General features: G+C 52.2%; 1 long non-coding RNA gene across 1 annotated transcript; it reads right to left on the reverse strand.

Moving 5' to 3' along the window:
* Positions 1–1,147: 1,147 nt before the first annotated feature.
* LOC115659355 lies at positions 1,148–4,657 on the reverse strand. The gene is made up of 2 exons (XR_004002529.1): positions 3,897–4,657; positions 1,148–3,609 (listed from the first exon to the last, which is right to left on the reverse strand). It is a non-coding gene; the product is annotated as an uncharacterized LOC115659355 (long non-coding RNA).
* Between the last annotated feature and the right edge of the window lie 208 nt (positions 4,658–4,865).

Genomic DNA, 4,865 nt, shown 5'->3' on the forward strand with positions numbered 1-4,865 from the left:
TTCAGAGGCCTGATTTCATTTTTCAGAGAAATTGGGGCTTCTTCAATGTCCACTGTAACCATGAAGTGGGGGCTTCCTCCCTTGCCCTTTCTCCGTGGAGCTGAAAGAATTCAGCTCAACGCCTCTCTAGGGTCTCTAATCACTCTTCCGGGATCCCCACAAAATTAGAGCTAATCCCTGTAGTTAGTGATCGGGAGTTTGGTTCTTAGTCATATTCTCTTCTTTGTTTTTCTGGGAATTCAGTGTTGCTGATGAATTCTGGGTTGTAAGTGGAATGGACTGTGTTCTGGTGAGTTATCCTCCCTCCTGTCTAGCCTATTTCTGGGTCAGAAGGCTGTCTGTGAACTGTCTGTTTACTTACAGACTTAGGATAGGTGCCTGTAATAGTGTGTGAGGGAAGGCATCTCTGCTTTTCTAAACCAAGTCCCTGTTTGTGTACTGCAAGACTTTATCCGAGAGGAACCATAGGATTCCCTAGCTTCCCCCACTGCACTACAAGGGAACGACTGTCATTGGGTATCTCTGATAGGGAATGTCCTGCTGTGCTCACTGGTCTTGTGACTTCTTCATGTCGGGGACCAGTTCATTTTGTTAATAATTCACATTGGACTAGAGCTGGGTGAAGGCTGATGGGGCAGTTCACTGCAGGGCTCACCAGTTAAACTCCACAGTTCAGAGAATCCTAGAAATGTAGGGCTGAGAGGGTCCTAGAAATATCATCCCATCCAGCACTCTACTTAGACCGTCCCTGACAGCTCTTTGTCCAATAGGTTCTTTAAAACCTCCAATGACAGGGATTCCACAACCTCCCTTTGAAGCCTATTCCAGAACTTAACTACCTTTATAGTTAGAAAGTTTTTCCAGTTGATCAGGAGGAAAATTTTCTCATGGAGCTGATATCTAGTCAAGCATAACACCACCGGTCTGTTAGCCAGCCTACCAATCTCCATAGGGCTCTGTCAGCCCTTGCTCTGCCTTGCATGGTAACACTAGTTGCACCGCAGCCCCCAAGCCCCTCTGAAAGTGTCCCCCAGTAGCATCAGGTTACTGTCACAGGACACTCACAGAAATTACCAGGGAATCTAAACAGCTTGATTGGTACAGCTCAGGATCAGATCTTTATAAGCTCACAGCACTGAGACATAAGTATAGTGGAATAATCCTAAATTTATTATCAAAGATTAAGATTTAAGAGGTACCGAGTCAAGATCATGGAAACAGAACTGGTTACATATAAAATGAAAATCATAATATGCTTCTTAGCGTCTAAAATCAATTATTACAGCAGTTTTTCACCTAAAGCAATCTCCCAGCAGCATTAACCAACATGCCTGGGATCCAGCTTTCCTGAGGAAGGAAAAGGGCTTTTTGTATGCTGTTCCCAGATGTGCCCGTCACTTTGGCGGTTGGCTCATTTATCAGGGTTACTCTTCTGGGGGAGGGGTTCTGTAATTCTATCAACGTGCTGTGAAAGTCGCTTGTGTGTTCATATGGAGCTCTGCTCCTTCCTTCTGCAAGTCCCCTCCCAATGGAGCTACCCTGCAGGACCTAGGATCCCCAGGGCTCGGTTCCTCCAGCCCTAGAACTAGATGAACATGTGCACACACACGCTAGCAGAGCAAGTCTGAGAGGACCAGGTCAATCACGACTCTCCAGCTGATCCCCTCATGCGTTCCTCTATTCACTCAGCTTGGCTGAGCAGCACTTTCAGCTCTCTCCCCCCACCCCCATGTTCCCCAAGTTTAACACATCTCTATCCCATTTTCACATTACAATTGAACTGGTAGTAACCCACTTGATGAGCAAACCTCACAGTATTTTTGGGGCACTACAGGGATCTTTAGCTTAGATACAAGAAGCATCGCTGCAGAGTAAATGGGGGAAGCTAAAACACAAAAGATTAAAATTTAGAGAGAGAGAAGCTACCAGCTGAACCATAGAGGTTATTTATTGAATCTTAGTGATAACTACATCAGGAGGGCTAAACAAACATAACAGTTACATTTTAAAGGTTAATACCTGAGGTAGAAAAGAAAACAGAGAGAGAGGGATGGACCTCACCCACTCCATAAGGTTTGAACTGGTCGGAGTTCCCAAGTGATGGCGGTAGCTCAGGGTCCTGAGTGCTGGAGACAGGCAGAGCCCCCAGCCCAATCAGTCAGGAGATGGAATCCCAGTGGAACTGATGCAGAGTTTGGGTCTATACATCAGAACCCTTACTTGGGCATAGGTAGGGGAGGGAGTTGTAGAGAAAATACAATGGTTCAAGGGAGAACACTAGCTTTGTTTATGGGTAAACTGATGACTCAAGGGTTTTCTTCTTTGCCTTTGTTCCTGTCTTTCCTGAACAGCACATACCCTTCAATCCCTGGACTCCAGCCATGTCTGTTCCACCAGGTTTCTGTTATCCCTACAGTATCTGGTTTCACTTCCTGCAGCAGTAGCTCTAGTTCCTCCATTTTGTTACCCAGCCTCCTTGCCTTGGTGTACAGGCATCTTAATTGGTGTTAGCCTCACCCACATTCCTCGCCCAATTGGGTACAGTCATTCTGCTTCCAGAATCGCCTTCCTGTATGGAGGGAGGGGAGAATCCCTCCGCTCTCCAAGCCAGACATGAGCACGCTGGTGGCTGTGGCTCTGAGACAACTGGAAACACCCCAGTGGACGGACAGGCTGGGCTGGAGAGAGGTGAGGGCTTTGAGGATGAGCCCTCCCCAGCTAGGGTTGAGACTCAGAGGGACCCCGTCCATGGGGAGCAGGGGGCCTGGTGAGACATGCCAGACCTGTTCTCAGCTCCCTGCCCTCTCGGGCAAGACCTCTGCCTATGTAGCTTCAGACTCTGCTCAGCCCCCTCAGATGCTCCTCCATGCCCTTCGTGGCAGGACCCACCTTGGCACAGGGTTGTGTTCCTGTTGGAGGGGACGTAGCCAGCCCGGCACTTACACCAGTAGCTCCCATTGGTGTTGATACACATGACCTTGGGACTGCAGATATCTGAGATCTTGCAGCATTCATCAATGTCTAAGAAGGGACAGCAGGGTGGGAGGGGGTCACACATAGCAGGGCAGGGGGCGCACTGGGGGCGAATGACCATGGAGACACCCCCAACCCATTGCAGGGGACGTGGTCTGTCAGTCAGTCTGTCTGCTCCATCTACCCTCCCCCTCATTTTATTCTCCTTTCTTCCCTGCTATTTGCAGGGCCCCAATCCCTGCAGCACAATGCCTCCCACCCCATCCCAGACTGGGGACCAAATATTATCCAGACCATGACCCTGCGAGCCCCTCCCTGCATTAGCCCTGACAGAATGGGGTTAAGGGGGGGCCATATCTGTCAGTTAAGCTGCAAAGGGAAAGTGACTTAGGCTGCGTGCAGGGCACTAGCTAGAAGGAAGCTTGCCTGGGAGGGGACAGGTGGGGATTCTCTACAGCCCGAGGGCTGGGCCCGATGGTGGGGCCCTGAGGCAAGGGGGGCTAGGAGCTCCAGAGGAAGGGTTTCACTAGCAGGCATAGGAGAGAGGGGTCTGACTTTGAAAGGCTCCCCCAGAATGGGGATCACAGCATGACCTGGCCGGACGGTTGAGACACGGGGCAGCCGCGAATCCGGGAGCTGCAATGATGGAGAGAAGAAAGGAGGTGCTGAATTGGAGCTAGTCACAAGAAGGGAAGCCACACTCATTGTTAAAGACCCCAGCCCGATGGATCCCCTCCCCATTTGGGATACACCCAGCCCCACCTCTCCCATGGAGCACTAGGAGAAGGGTGGGTGGGCTGCGCCCAGGGGAGTGAGGGGGAATTGGATGGTGTTCCTTTAAATTAGTTTGTTTGCTCTCTGATGGCACTCGGGGGTCTATGACCGAAGCCCTCAGACCCCCGACATGCGGCCAGTGCACCCACCTGTAATGACCTGCGCAACGGGAGTCCCAGGACCCAGGTGACCGGTGTCCTGAGTATTAAACAGTCAAAGGTCAGATTCACAGCTACACCGAGGCCCTGCTGGGCCACTGTGGCAGCGTAATGGTCTCTGACAATCCCCCCATCCTGTGCAGGGGCCTCCCCAGCCAGCCTGGAGCTGTTGTAAGGGCCCTACACCCACCATGCCGGCCGCCTGTTGAAGGGGGTGGTTCGGGGCATGGCCGTAGTACCCTGCGCTGTGGCTATTCTCAGCACCCTGGGGCCAATCAGGGCAGATTGGGGACCAGGCTAGAGCATCAGGCACTGTGCCTATTCTCTGCTCTCCAGGACCCATGGCGGAGGATCGGGGGCATGGCTGGGGCACACTGTGCTGTGCCTATTCTCTGCTCCCCGGAGCCCATAGGGGGCAGAGCGCACTGTGCTATGGCTATGGACCATATATGAGGCTTCTTCCCAGGCTCAGGGGTGCCCTAGCAGCGAGGCTTCCCACCCGTCTCCTTGGTGCTTTTCTGCAAACCTAGGGGTTTAGTCCCAATCCAAACACCGAGCCAGGGGAGATCCTGGCCCCCATGTGCTGGGGCAGCAGTTGAGGGTCACAGCTGATTACAGCCCCGGTGAGTGGATCGGGTGCCTTTGCCGCAGATGGCAGCAGCCTCGGCTGCAGCACCAGGCCTGGAATGAACCCAGGGCTGTGGGGGACTGAGCAGGGAGTAGTGGCAGCAAGGGGAGAGTTCACCCTGGCAGCTGTTCTCACTCGCGTGCGGGAATTTGGCTTTCCCAGGCCTGGACTCGTATCCATCGATGCAGCTGCAGGAGTAATTCCCAGTCACATTGGTGCAGTTGGTGTTGGGTCCGCAGTTTACTCCACTGAGCCCCAGACACTCGTTAATATCTGCTTCCCAGTCTTTATTCAGGCCATGTACATTGGTCAAACCGGACAGTCTCTACGCA

This window comes from Gopherus evgoodei, chromosome 11 (genome assembly GCF_007399415.2).
Source record: "Gopherus evgoodei ecotype Sinaloan lineage chromosome 11, rGopEvg1_v1.p, whole genome shotgun sequence".
Lineage (NCBI taxonomy): Eukaryota > Metazoa > Chordata > Testudines > Testudinidae > Gopherus > Gopherus evgoodei.